We start from the raw sequence: 15,600 nt of genomic DNA, 5'->3' as shown, positions 1-15,600 counted from the left end.
ACTCTAACCTGGATATAGTGATTAGAGATGAAGTAGTTGAACCTTCCAATAGTGGTTGGAGAAATTCTGTAGTTATGGCGAAAAAACCTGACTCGACTTACTGTTTTTGTCTCGATCTACGTAAGGTCAATAAGGTTACAGTAAAGGATGCGTACCTTCTTTCCCAAATAAACGCTATTTTGGCCAAATTAAGATAGGCCCGCTACATTTCAAAAGTAGATCTCGAAAAAGGCTTCCTCCAGATTCCCCTTCACCCAGATAGTAGGAAATATACCTACTATCTGATTTAAAGATCACCTCGTCTGGCTAAAAAGAGTCTTAGACAATCTAAAGAAAGCTGGCCTCAAAATCAATCAGGCTAAATGCGAAATCAGATCTTTACTCACTAAAGCCCCCGTCCTATCTTGTCCCGATTTTGAAGTTACTTTTGTGCTCCAGACTGATGCAAGTAATACCGGCCTCGGAGCTGTCCTGGCCCAAACTATAAAGAAAGTAGAACACGTGATAGCTTATGCTAGTCGCTCCCTTACCCTGGCTGAACAAAATTACAGTACCACACGGAGAGAAAAATCAAGCGTTTGTAGTAAGACATGGTCTATAGGGGAGAGTCTCCAGTTGTGAGACGGGTTTCATTTTTGACCCGTAAATTGTAAACGGGTAAACGAAATTGTAATTAAAATACACCGTTCGAAAGGTAACAGAAATACGCAACTTTTATTAAAAGAAAGTATAGTGTTTCGATGAACTCAAAAAATTTTACGATACATTTTCCGAGCACATCGCTTTTTTCAAAAAAAAAAAAAATGTCTCCAGTTGTGAGACACTCATTAAAAATTGCTAAAATTTAATAAGTTTGACATAAAAAGTTATGTTTAGTATAAATAATTAAATATATTAATAATATATATTATTATATACTAAATAATATTTATTCGACAAAATATGACTATCAAATAAACACAATTTAATAGCTTGAAAAAGAGCATTAAAATTGATTTCTTCTGAATCAATTTACTTTTTTCCACTTGACATGCCCAAAAATACTGGAAAAAAAATCAAAACAACATTTAAATAGTATGCCTGCAAAGTCGTATTTTTTATGCTGCCCAGATGGGTGTTGACACCGTCTCACAACTGGTGATATGCTGTGTCTCACACCCAGAAATTTGCGCTATTTTGAAAAAGGAAAATTAAATTATTTTCAACCGTATATTGGAACAATGCAATATTGCATCACAAAATATAAGGAAAACACTAAAAGAAAATGCATTACATTTACCTTTTCCAATTAATTAATTTGGAAAAAAAGTACTTTGCATGTATTGAAAAAACGCTTTTTAGTCGATTATCACACACAGTGTTGGTATTTAACAAAAACAGTTTATATATCCGCTTCGGCGTACACGAAAAAGTTGGCTCATATAAAAAGAAATGTTTTTATATAAACCAATCGGCTTTTTAATATTGCATGTTAAAAAAAATTGACTGTCTCACAACTGGAGGTGTCTCACAACTGGAGACTCTCCCCTACTTAAAAAGCACGCGCTGTTTATACTCGATTTGTAGAAATCTATGCTAAAAGAGTATAGGTCTCTACTAAAAGAGTATAGGTCCCTACTCTCTTAGCATAGATTTCTACAAATCGAGTATAAACAGCGCCGTGCTTTTTAAGTATAGACCATGTCTTACTACAAACGCTTGATTTTTCTCTCCGTGCACTGAGGAGGAGTGCCTTGCAGTCATTTGGGCCATTGATAAATTCCGCGCTTATTTGGAAGGTTATCACTTCCAAGTAATCACAGATCATAGTAGTCTTCTCTGGTTACACAAATTAAAGAACCCAACTGGTAGATTAGCAAGATAATCACTTTCCCTCTTAGAGTACGATTTTGAAATTTAAGACAGAAAAGGCGCTAATCACCATGTACCCGATGCCCTATCCCGAATGTTCTGCGACTCATTACCCACTGAATCTGATCCACCTGATGAAAACCTTTGCCTAATTAATCCTGATCCCACTTCCTGGTACCTACAGAAAATTAAAGCAGTGACCGAATTCACAAAAAAGTTTCCTAATTGGCGAGTGTCCCAAGGTAAACTTTATCGATTTTATCCAGATCCAATTATATCCGCTGTTTTCCCTGACTTGAATGAATGAAAATTAGTACCCCCTGACAATGACAGATCCCTGATAATTTGCGAGTCTCACGATGACCCACAATTCGGCCATCTTGGTATTGAAAAGACGTATATGCGCGTAGCAAAAGATCATTATTGGCCTGGATCTTACCAATATATAGCTCGCTTTATTAAATATTGTGAAACTTGCCAAAGGGGTAAGGTCGAACAACAACTTTCTGCCAGACTCCTTGGTCAACGAGTTGTTAAAGAACCATGGACTGTTGTTTGTGCTGATATTATGGGTCCTTTTCCGACCAGTAAATCCCGATTCCAGTACATTTTAGTGTTCCAAGATGCTTTTACCAAATGGGTAGAAATAATCCCCTTACGTTCGGCAACCGGAAAATTAATCAAAAAATCCTTCTTCGCTTCAATTATTAATCGTTGGGGAGCCCCTAAAGTCTTTTTAACTGATAACGGAACCGAATTTGTTAATGATACGATCCATTCCCTTTCCCACGAATACAATATCTATCACACAACAACCCCTCCTTACCACCCGCAGGCGAACCCCGTCAAACGTGTGAATGGAGTTCTTAAAACTATGATTATTTCTTATCTTGATGAAGATTATATAGATTGGGATTCACACATAGGAAAAATTCCGTTCGCCTATAATACTGTCCGTCATTCATCTCTAGAAACTCGGAAGAGACCTCTTACCCACTAATTCCCTTAAAAGAAACCAAAGTGACCCCACAGAAATTGAGTCTACCCCTACCGACCTGTGGGGAAACCGTATGAAAAAATTACGAGTTTTAAAAGATTTTGTCAATAAGAACGTAGAATTCTCCCATCAAAGGCAAGCTAAATATTACAACTTATGGAGCGTACAGACCTCTGCAGCCTGTCTGTCTGCCTGCAGGTTGCCATGGTAACGTAAAAGAGTAAGAGAGTAATGAAATTCAAATTTATTACACCTTCTCCCTTACTCTTATTGCTTCTGGCTGCGCAGACAGACAGCCTGCAGAGGTCTGAATGCTCCTTTAAGGCATAGACCCGCGAAATTCACAATAAATGACCTTGTGCTTATGCGTGGCCGCACCTTATCGTCAAAAGAGAAACAAATTGCAGCTAAGTTAAATCCCCGATTTGTAGGACCCTATAAAATGACATAAATTTTTTCCCCCACTGTAGTCGAGCTGTCCGACCTATCCCTTAAAATAATATGCAAATCACATATCCAAGACCTTAAACTATACCTTCACGCTGATTAATTGTTATCATTTCAGACTTGATCTTCAACATAGGACAATTGGCAACCAATCCGAAATCTTGTCCTAAATTGACCATGGCTGGATTTGGCAACGTATTAGAGAACCTGCAGGAAAATTATGGGTCACAGTCTCGAATGTTAGAGGTCTCAGTTAAAGAGATGGAGGATCTCTTATTAGGCAAATAAGCGTCTCTAATTAGGCGAGCAAAATGAGCTAGTCAAACGACTCCGGCTCCTTATTTCCTCCTTCTCCGACAGATACAGCACTCTCGTGGAAGAGTTGAACTTTTATAAAGAACCTCTGGAAACAGATGACGAATGGACTCCCGAGGATGACGAGATCCTTAAAAGTTTCGTCGGCTGGACTTATCTAAAGCCCTATCATGCCATTCTGGACCACATAAAGGAACTTTATCAATGCATTCTTAGTACGGTCTGCGCATGCGCAGAGAGCAACAGTCTCAGGTCACGAAAAATTAAAGTGTTTGACTATATCAACCGCACGGACGATGAAGAAGTTTTTACCCTTTCCCTTGTAATTACTAGGAGGAAAGGGAAAAATTTCCCCTTCCACATGTTGAAGGTCCAATCGCTGACATGGGACTTCTTTATCGTCAGTGCGGTTGATATACTCAAACAGTTTTATTTTCGCGACGCGTCAAAAATGCTATTTTACAGGTCATTTTAATTAGTTATTTTACTAATTGCTTTTTATTGCTCATAGTCAAAAATGATTTCATTCGAAACTTTGACAATCTAATTTTCCATTTTCGTGAAGAAAGTGTAAAAATGTTAATTTTTGTGGGAGAAATGGCTGTTACAAAAGTGCGATTTTAGTGCTTGGTTCGTTTACATTTCACAACTTAGACATAGCCTTAAATAAAAGAAATGACTATTACACAGTGCAACAATTGAAAAAAGGACTTTTTTGGGATACTTTTTGGTTTTTTATCAGGGTACAAAAATTTTTTCTAGGGTTTTCATGATATGCTTACGAAAACTCACATCCTCCTCAACAATCTCCAATTTGAACATTTTAAAAATATCTAATTTTTAAAAATGGGTTAAAATTAATAATATTAATATTATGTTAATATTTTTCTCACTGTTATTCCATTTGACGTTACGATGCGAACTTCAAACAAGGATAGCTCATCGAAAAATAGATATTTTTAAAATGTCAAAATTGAAAATTGTTAAGGAGGATATGGGCTTTCGTACCCATATAATGAAAACCCTAGGAAAAATTTTTATTTCGTGATAAAAAACCAAAAGTACCCCAAAAACGGCATTTTTTCAATTTCCAAGGTCAAATTTCTCAAAAATCTAGGGTGATGAAACAATTCTGATTACGGATTCGCATTCGGCATCAAAAAACCTATTAAAATCACCCCATGCGATCCCAGAAATAAAAATGCTGTTGCACTGTGTTATTTAACTAAATTGTTGGGAATAAGGATGGTATGTTACAAGCAAATATATAATTTTACAAAATAAATTTTCAAACGTGTTGATTTTTTTATTAATTTATTTTTTATTTAAAATACACATAGATTTTAATTAATTTTTATACTTAACAAAAAAATTCTGTTTTGTTTAGAAATAACATTAGAAAAAATTTTCATATACCATTTCTAACGTAAAATTTATCATTATTTCAGATACTGCGGTTATAATTTGTTTATAACAAATATGAAAAAAGTTATAAACAACTTTAAAAAACTCGATTTAAAAAGAAATTTATTTTTCATAATTTTTTTACTGCGCAAAAGTAATGGGATTCTCTCAAAAGATAAAAATATCGCGATCATATACCCACAGCAAGAAAAACCTAAAGCGACTGGTTCTTTTCAAAATGGCGGTTAAGGGCATGTCCAAGGTGTAAAATGTAAACAAACCAAAAGGTAAACAAACCAAGCACTAAAATCGCACTTTTGTACACGGAGAAACTTTTTGTTCTAATATTGAATATATTTGGTTATCTTTATTCTAAAAGTACGTTAGAATGTGAGGATTTTTCGTGCGTTGTGCTAATAATTTCAACATTAATACGAAAATATGATAAGTTCGTTATATATTAAGCAACCTTCGGTGTACAAAAATTACTATCTGCATTAGAAATAGTCTTATTTTTCTTTAGAAAAGAATAAAATGCTAGTTTTTGTTTGTGAAATAATACGGTAATTCTAACCTTTTTTCCACATATAGATAGAATATATAACAGACATTCTAACGTAACATACCAATTTTGGAAGGACTGCGGGCGGACTTAACCGATTTCGCCCGAGCATCACCGAGTCCATCACCTGACGTCGTGAACTAACCCTAATGTTTTCGAAGTTGAAATTCACACGTGTATGAAAGAAAAAAACCTTTTATTAATAAACGTGAATGTCTCCTCATGCCAAATTAAATTCAAGAACTGTTCCTCAATATAACATAATTTTTTTCACGACTTTTACTTATTTACATAATTTGATTAGTAAGTTATTTTAAAAAATGCTCTCTCTCGAAGGCACATATTTTTCCACTCGTTTAATATATAAGGACGATTCAGCTGTGTACTTCTAACGAATCGTGCGATCTTTCGGTTTCCGTGACCAATCGTCGTGTCTTTACTTGCGTGTGCGTGTGTGCGTTAATATAGGTTAGGTTCTTACGTCGTGTTAAATATATTTACCTACAGTTACAGTGACATACACTAATGCCATCTACCATCAGATCCAAGTATCACTATCGTCTCTATGAGTATCTATAGACAATTAATTTGTTGTGTTTCTTTTTAATTCATGGCTTTCCCAACTTTGCAAAAATTATTATTTTCTTTCTAAAACAACATACTAATTTTCGTTAGTTTCCTTATGAAGAACTGTAAAATATATACTGAATGAGTGTTTTTGATAGTCTCAATAGCAATTTCTATAACCTATGTCGTTTTTCCCTTGAATCTAACCTAACATACTAAAATGTCTCACCAGTTTTAAGAATTAGTGGTATTAAAAGTTTCTCCGTGTAACAGCCATTTCTCCCACAAAAATTATTATTTTTTCATTCTTTACAAAAATGGAGAATTAGATTTCAAAGTGTCCAAAAAAATCATTTTTGGCTATGAACAATAAAAGGCAATGAGTAAAATAACTAATTAAGATGTCCTGTAAAATATCATTTTTGACGCGTCGGTTGATATAGTCAAACAGTTTAATTTTTCGCGACGTGAACTTTTTTTCTCTCTGCGCGTGCGCAGGCCGTACCAAGGTCGCAATGATATCACCATGCGAAAATGCACATTTTGTTTTCGACTATAACTTTGTTGTTTTCTCATGCTTTCAGCTATGCTAGGTATAGTTACTAAATTCAATACTTTAGTTTACTATTTCCATAAAGAAAATGTGAATTTATATTTATTTATGCAAATGAGATGGTCGAAAAAATGCTTCACTATTCAGTCTATAATGAAGCACTTTTTCGACCATCTCATTTGCATAAATAAACATAAATTCAACATTTTCTTTATGGAAATGGTAAACTAAAGTATTGAATTTGGTAACTATACCTAGCATAGCTAAAAAAAATGAGAAAATAACTAAGTTTAATTCAAAACAAAATGTTGAAGGTCTAATCGCTGACATGGGACTTCTTCATCATCCGTGCGGTTGATACACTCAAACAGTTTATTTTTCGCGACGCGTCAAAAATGCTTTTTTACAGGTCATTTTAATTAGTTATTTTACTAATTGCTTTTTATTGCTTATAGTAAAAAATGATTTATTGGACACTTTGACACTCTAATTTTTCATTTTTGTAAAGAATGTGAAAAAATATTAATTTTTGTGGGAGAAATGGCTGTTACAAAATTGCGATTTTTGTGTTTGGTTTGTTTACATTTTACAACTTGGACATGCCCTTAATTAACAAAAAATTATCTACAGGAACAGCGGGTGCCAAAATTTTTGAAATGCGGCTAAAATCGGATGAAAAACGTATTTTAGTTTTTGAAAATTTAAAATTACGGATCCAATATAACGGACAAATTTTTAAAAAATCGTCGGAATAACTTGAAACTCTTTACTCTGATAAAAAGATTTCGAAGTCGCTGATTACGAAACAGAGGTCAGTTTTAAAAAATTCAATTAGGGCTCAGTCACTGATTGCGCAGTGTTGTTCAACTGAAAAAGTCTGAATTATTTCATGGCAATCTATTAAACGTAAAATTTCTGCTTCTATAGTCAATATTGACAAAGAATTCAATAGTCTGTTCAATGGTCGATCTTGAATAATCTTTAACGCCCTTCAAATAAGAAATATGTATATGAGAGACAGTAATATGTATGTGGAGAACACCAATACTGTATTTTAAGAACTGCAATACAGTATTGCTGTTTCAGCTATAAATCCTAACCATACTTGTATGTCAACATTGACATTATCATTTTTTTAGTGTATGCAGTGAAACATTCTGAATGCAATATTAACATTAGGAAACAATTTATCAAGATCATTTTGTTTTAAGCATTTCAAAATTTAAATTCGCGTCAGCCGCTTTAAATTTTGTTGATCGGTATGTTTTAAAATGAATCAGTTCATCAGCCAGTGAACTCTTTAAGTCTTTATCGAACGCCTCCCTCAAAAGTTTTGCTTTTTCCCAAATATCAGCATTATTCAAGTTTTGCAAATCAATAAGAATCGAGAACTTTTCGTAGATTTTTTAATACTTTTTGCATCTTTTTTGTAAATCAGTCAACAAATTACCCAAAATGAGGATGTTTCCAGACAAAATCTTAACTTGGAGGTTTACTCTTAAAACTTAGGTCAATTTTAAGAGCCGAGAGGTCAGAGAGAGGATTTGTGCGTACCCTTGACCTGTAGGTCAAAACTGCCCTTAAAATTGATATAAATTTTGAAAACTGAATAGGCCAGAGGGTATTTTCTTCTCAAGTCTTGGATTGTAAATCAAAACTGCCCTTAAAATTGACCAAAATTTTGAGGGCAGATAATGTGAGAGAGTTTTCTTGTCAAGTCTTCACCTGTAGGTTAACAAATCTTGAATCAGCGGCATTGGCGGCGGCGATATCTTTTTGTAATATAACTAGGGGGGCTTCGCCCCCCTGCACGCTTCGCGCACCAACCCCCTATCTCTATTTTTATATTTATTTTAATTTTTATAAATTTAAAGTAATTTTTTCTTAATATCAATGCATCTTAATAAATTGCATACAATACATGACAAAATACACATAGATTTTGACGTAATGTAACAATCGTTATGGACCTTTTTTATCTATATGTCAAAAATTAGATTAAACTTTGTCATATATTTTGACCCATTTTAACCTATAGGTTAAAAAGACGTTAAATTTCAAATAGATTTTGACGTATCATAGATACGTTTATTGTCCTTTATTGTCCCTTTTTAAGTTGTAGTTAAATAAAAGTCAAATTACACATAGATTATGACGTAACTAAATGAGGGAGTAAAAATAAAACGTCAAAATTAGGTCAAAATTATAGGTGTAAGAGCAAACACAATTTAAAAATTACCTTACATTGTTAGGTCAGATGCCAAACTTCACCTCATCATTAAGTCTGCGCGCAGAAATTGTTTGACAAATTTTGACGTCTATGTCAAAGCTGCCCTCAAACTTGACCTAAATTTTGAGGGTAGCGGGAATTCTTTGTCAAATTTTGATGTGTAGGTCAAAACTGCCCTCAAAATTGACCTAAATTTTGAGGGTAGCGGAAATTGTTTGTCAAACTTTCACGTCTAGCTCAAAACTGCCCTCAAAATTGACCTAAATTTTGAGGGTAGCGGGAATTCTTTGTCAATTTTTGATGCGTAGGTCAAAACTGCCCTTAAAATTCACCTAAATTTTGATGGTAGCGGAAATTGTTTGTCAAATTTTGACGTCTAGGTCAAAACTGCCCTCAAAATTGAATTCTTTGTCAAATTTTGACGCCTAGGTCAAAACTGCCCTCAAAATTGACCTATATTAACGTAATGTGAGGCCGTTATTTATCCTCTTTTTGACCTACAGGTAAAAAAATAGGTCAAATTAGACATAGATTTTGACGTAATGTGAGGCCGTTATCCTCTTTTTGACCTATAGGTAAAAAAATTGGTCAATTTTGACATAAGTTTTGACGGCCCCTTTGGGATAGGGCGCCCTTACAGAATCTTGAAACAGCGGCGGCGGCGGCGGCGGCGATATCTTTTTGTAATATAGTTAGATAAAAAATATCTTTCCCAATTATATATAAAAACATTTTGCCGCCGCAGAGTCAGCTTTTTATAGAGGCTCACTATAGTTATGAAGTTATCAACATTTAAAGAATGTCTTGTTTTTAATGTACTTTTGCAAGTGGTCTTATAAAGTTGACCGGTAGTGTATCTTTAAAATATATTTATAGTTGTAAAGTTAATATAAGCCATATCGAAATATTTATATTATTATTCACTAAATGTAAAAAATTTGGATTAAATTGTGTTTATGACAATATTTTGGTTGTTTTTATACAAACAATAGGTGAAGAATTTTTTCGATTTGCAGATAAAAATGACACAGACGATTGTGGACAGAAAATACTGAGACCGTGAAGAAGGCCACCCTGACCCAGTCAGTCAAGCTGTCCGCTCGTCAAAGAAGATCAATACTCTCTAATCAGATCAACTCAACGAACTAAACGCTTAACTCTCCAACGTAGCACACTACGTAAGTTGTGTGCTCTCGCAAATATCTTCTACGTTTGAAAATTCTAAAACAGAGTTATTTGATTTTTATTGATGTAATTACCCTGTCGAAAATATTGTGCGTTAATCATGTTTAAATAGTGTTTTATTTAATGTTTGCTAACTGTTAATTGTCTGTATGCAAATACAATTATAAATATGTTCAATTCGTGTATTATAGAATGTTTTAGTGTTCCACAAATACTTAATTGTATGTCTATAGTTTGTCAGAAGTGTGTTTCAAGAACATTAAAATGTATGTTAGTCAACAGTTTTGAAACGCTTATCTGACACTCAAAACACTGTTCTGACAGTGTAAGAACACACATTGAATGCTATTTAAGACTTTTCTTCTTTTGCCCTGATATTCCACATGCGCATTGACAATGTTTCGACAATCTTAACAAAGTTTAAACCTAGTTTCATAAATTTATAATCACATAAAGTCCCTAACAGCATCTTGGTATTCAGGATATCCTACGCATATCCGGAAACTATTATATCCGTAGGATGTCTCAGAGATGTCCTGAGAAATCTTAAGGATTTTTTAGGGTATTTCGAACCTGTTTTTAAAATAGCCTGTAAACTTAGTGTGATTTGAATTTTAAAAACTATTTTTTAGAAATTAATTATACCTTTAAAATTTGTATACTTTTTTTATTCAAATTTATTGACTTGCATTTTCTAAAGGAATGTATGTAGATAAATTCTTGTAAAAAAATCTCAATTCTAAAAAAGTACTATTAAAATGCGCCTATGAACGTTAAAAAATGTTAATTTTTTGGAAGATATAAAGAAATTAGACGAATTGTTGAAAAATAGGGTTTTTGTTAAATATCTGGCATTGGCAGATTGAAAAATTAACATTTTTTTGTCGCTAAGGTGTCACTTTTTTCCGAATTTTATTAGTTTTTTGAAAATAAAGGGAATAAAAGTTTAAAATATTATTTTTTTCAGTGAAACTTTCGACAGGGTTGATAACGTTTGTATATTCAATATATAATATTAATAAAATGAAAATTCCGTGAAGTAATGATTGCGGGGAAATAAGTTATTTGCAGATGGAAAAGAAATAAAACACATTTAAAATTAATTTATGTATAATTTCTATCATGTTTATACTTATGTATTTTTAGTAATTTTACTGCATTTGGTCCTATTTGTTGTGATTTGAATCAGAAAGAAATTTATTCTTAATCGAAGTTTCTGTTACAATAGTAGTGGCTTTGAACTAGATTACCGTTAATTGTTGAAATAAAGCGAGTCACTATATATCTGATTGAGGGGAACGCTCAATTGTCCAGTGCGATGCTCAAGATTCCGCGCTGATTGGAAGGAAATGGTATTTGATACGCAAGACGTAACTTCACCTCGCTCTAGGGTGAAACTGTTTCCAAAGGGAACCGCATCGATTTCCGGTAATCACGTGATACGATTGCATCGCTCGTGAGGTGACTTCGTTTATCAGAGTTCGGGACATCCTTTCATATTTTTCCAATGGACAGTGTCAAACAAGTATTTTTTCAAGATAGAAAAATTCCGTGTTAAAATTTCCGTTATAAAATTATATTATAATAATTATAATATTTTTTTAAGATTGACAGGCAATTTTGCTTCAATATTGCGAGGCAATGTTCCACAGGGCGGACATAGTTTACCTAAACATTTAGTTTAAGTAATATTGTCACCTCACAATATTGAGCTCAAATGTTGTGTTATTTGGGCTATTTGCTTTGGTCAAATTTGCAATTGAAAGCATTTGTTTTTTTAAAGTAACATTTTATTCAGAATATTTATATAAAAGATAACTAAAAATAAAAAAAGGAGATAGACAATTTTACATGTTACCTTGAAAGAAAATAATAAGGAAAAATCTCGAAAGAGAAAAGGGATTTAAGAAATCCCCCGAATTGAAAGAGAACATATAAAAAAGGAAAAGAGAGAAACGAATTAGATGAGGGAGTAGAACTGAAAGACGAATGCGTATTGAGTCTCAGAGCTTGAATCCCGGCCGGGAGTTACATGGTTCGAAAAAAACACCTGATATTTATGGTCCGTCAGATCTGAATCTGGATTCTTGTTCTTTAAAAGATCGTATGCCATTAAATCACCAAAGGCTGAGAAATACGCCTAGGAAGTAAATAACCCCTGTCCAAATAGATACTTTACTTCACAAAAGTCCAAAATAAAATCATTCATTTATCCTTTAATTCACCCTGTTTTTACATTATAAGCACAGTTGTTTTTTAGAAACAGTTTTAAGCAGTAAATGCTATTATACTTATTTAGAAATCAATTTTAAATATTTAATTATGCTTGACTTTGTAAATTTCTCTATACAAATATTACAATATTTATAAATAATTTAAGCTGATATATGGTATAGGACCAAGAGTCTTGTAAGCTCTTAACTGATTGCCCATAAGTTTCGTTAGGGTTTGTTTTCATGGGCGAATCTTCTCAACTGGAAATTATTCCTGCCATTTTTATAAGATTGGAAATAAGACTTTTCTGTATGCCAATAAAAGGAAGAATAACTATTCTTCAATAGTCTCAAAGAGCAGATATCACGTTATATCGTTTGAGGAAGAAGTCATGACTATCTAATTTTATTAAAGGCAAAGTTATTTATTATATATCCCTAATAGCACAATGTTTTATATTAAAATTACAGCAAGTTATTCTTGTAAGTTTTTAATGTCAACTTTATGCAAACATGGATTATTCAGTTTTTAATTTCAGCTAACAAAAATATATTGGAAACCACTCCGATATCAAAAATAAATAAAATCGAATTTTGTAGGCCTGTGTATAATTTTATTAAATGAAAACTTAAAATTCTTTTTTTAAATTGTATATAGAATTAGACAAAAGTGATGATAATATAATTCCCTTTGACAATTGCTGTGCTCCCAACATCGTATAATTATGATGATGGAGAATGTAAATCCTGATTTGACGAGAAAAGATCTGTTTTTTATTAAAGGGATAAATTTGAGTTTTCGCACCACAGAGCAAGTTGAGACTGTGAACGAGGGGTAAAAGACACTAACGAGATCATTGCACTAGATCGCACGCGCCTACAGGCAAAACCGTTAACGATATCACTCGTCAATCAACTTGATGACTGGTGACTGATATTCAACAAGGTTTCGAAGGAGTCAGAATGGCATTTACTGGAAAATAGGATCAGGTCCCCAACAGAACATGGTTTACAACTCGAAGATTTTCAATTGAATTGCACCAGTCTTGCTAAACCTTAATTCCCAATCTAGAATATACATATATATATATATATATACACGTATTATACAAAAATTTCATTTTATTTTCTTGTCACCACTCAACATGCCAAGAAAATGCCGTCAGCGATTGTCTCATTTATAGAGAATGTAATAGTTGAGTTTTAAAATTCGGGTAAATATTTTTTTTTATTTTTTATACAAAAATAAGAGATATCTACCAATTTTTTTATATTAATTAAAGTGACTCAATTATTGAGTCAGAAATTTTCGAAATCTTTGTTTATCAAAAATTTTCAATGGTAGGTATATAACTAAAACTATTGAAATAAGAAATTTTTTTACAAGAAATAAAGTAGTTATTTTCGTATTAAGGACACGAAAAAGGTGATTGCAGCCTGGGTGAAACAAGGTCCCCCTAGTATCGCCCAAGCCAGAATCACCTATGCTCTCATGTTCCTAACAAAATTTTATATATGGTAACTACAAAGAAAGAATTTTTTAGGTACGAATATCATGGGTTCCAGAACCTTTTAAAAAAGGGTAAAAAGGTGAGTTATTTTCTGAAAACGAGTGATATATTCAAATTTGGAATAATTGGATTTTTTATACATTTTATGTATACAATTCCGTAAAAATGCAAATAGAACTTTTTTTGTTAATTAACATTCATTATAACATATCAGAACACAATATTAACAGTTTTGATTTTTCATATAAATATTTAAATGATTTGGGTATTTCAAAAAGTTTTGTTTGAAATTTCATACAAAACTGTTTGAAATTTCAAACAAAAATTTTTGAAATTTCATTCAAACACTTTGTATTAATTTTCAAAAGAATAGTTCAAAAATTTTAAAGAAATGTGTTTTAAAATCTAATAAGAAAATTTGTATTAAAAAAAATGTGTGTTGCAGTTTTATAAAAGTGTGTATGATAATTGCTTTAGGGAAGAGTATAGGCTACATTGAACCATAGCGTCAACAGTGAACCACTTCAATTTTCTGAGAAATGACTGAGTGAAATTTTTTCTTATTTAATATATAAGTTAGTTTTACCGAAACAAACTATGTCAAAAAATTTCGTGCACGTAGATTTATTATTTATAAAGAAAAACTAAAAAAAACTGTTTTTCACGTACAAAACAAAAAATTTGGTGGAAATATAATCAAGTTTTTTTTTGAAATAGGAAGTTTTAAAAATTAGTGAACTTGTGATTTATTTCGCTTTGGGTGTCAACTTCAATATTCCGATGTGATAAAGAATTTTAACTCTTACATAAATTTATTATAAACAATTTTTGTTGTGAATGTCATGTGAATACAGTGAGTGCGGCATCATTGAACCACCCGAAAAAGCAAAGAATGTTCAATTTTAAGTTGTCTGCTCTACTAATTAGTAAGAAAAATACTGGAAAACATGCTTTCATCACAATTGTCAACGTGATAAACTTAAACTGTCACTTTTGCTACCTAACCTGACATCAAAATATATTAATCTCCTATATTAACAAATAATAACTTTTTAACAACAATTTTCTATTTTTTTGACTGAAAAATAAGATTTTTTACAATGTGTAAGTGGAAATATTATTTTTGAAGTAAAAAGTAGTGTTTTATTAGAGGTGGTTCAATGTAGACACAGATCCTTAAAAATAAGAAAAGTGTAACTTGTTAGAAAAAAATTAAATTTAATTATTTAATCATAATAATTTATGTTTGTAACGTGTGTATTAACTAAAGGAGTACTTCAGTTTAATTTTGATACAAAAACCTGATCAAAAATAGTAAAATTTAATTAATTCTTGGACTTTATAAAAAACCCGGTTCAATGTAGCCTTCCCTCCCCTAAACATTTTTGTATAAAATTTGGAACAAAAATTTTAAACAGTGTAAAATTAAAAAAATTTTTTGGCTGTCAAGCGCTTTCTTAAATTTAGAATCGAAAAAAATTTAAATTACCTTCGAAACGTTAATTTTAAATCATTTTTAAAATTTGATGTAAAAATTTTATTCTTTGTCAATTTAAATTATATCTATGGATCAAATTTGTAGCTTTTTAGGCCCTTTTTCGATGGTAAGTTCACATAAATTAATTTTTTTAATGAGTTATAAGCAAAAAACCTTAGGTGGGGCAACCTGCAAGCCTTTCCCCTACAAATATCGGAAACACGTTTTTGATACTTTTAACTCTTTATTTAAAAACCACTATGACAGAGAAAAAATTTTGTTTTTAAA

General features: G+C 32.1%; 1 protein-coding gene across 6 annotated transcripts in view; it reads left to right on the top strand.

Annotated features, from left to right (window-relative positions):
* LOC122507571 overlaps window positions 1-11,165 on the top strand; it is a 190,699-nt gene extending 179,534 nt beyond the window's left edge. The window contains exons 6-7 of one of the 6 annotated variants that reach the window (XM_043620362.1): window positions 9,943-10,104; window positions 11,079-11,165. The gene's annotated coding sequence lies outside the window, so the exon portion shown is untranslated. Of the gene's footprint in view, window positions 1-3,413; window positions 3,863-9,942; window positions 11,032-11,078 lie in introns of those variants that run through there. The other 5 variants (XM_043620359.1, XM_043620361.1, XM_043620366.1 and 2 more) reach the window with 5 other exon arrangements.
* The last annotated feature ends 4,435 nt before the right edge of the window (window positions 11,166-15,600 follow it).

Source organism: Leptopilina heterotoma, unplaced genomic scaffold (genome assembly GCF_015476425.1).
Source record: "Leptopilina heterotoma isolate Lh14 unplaced genomic scaffold, ASM1547642v1 Lhet_472, whole genome shotgun sequence".
NCBI classification, from domain to species: domain Eukaryota; kingdom Metazoa; phylum Arthropoda; class Insecta; order Hymenoptera; family Figitidae; genus Leptopilina; species Leptopilina heterotoma.
Note: the sequence above shows the minus strand (reverse complement) of the source record. Positions and strands in the feature narration are given on the sequence as shown.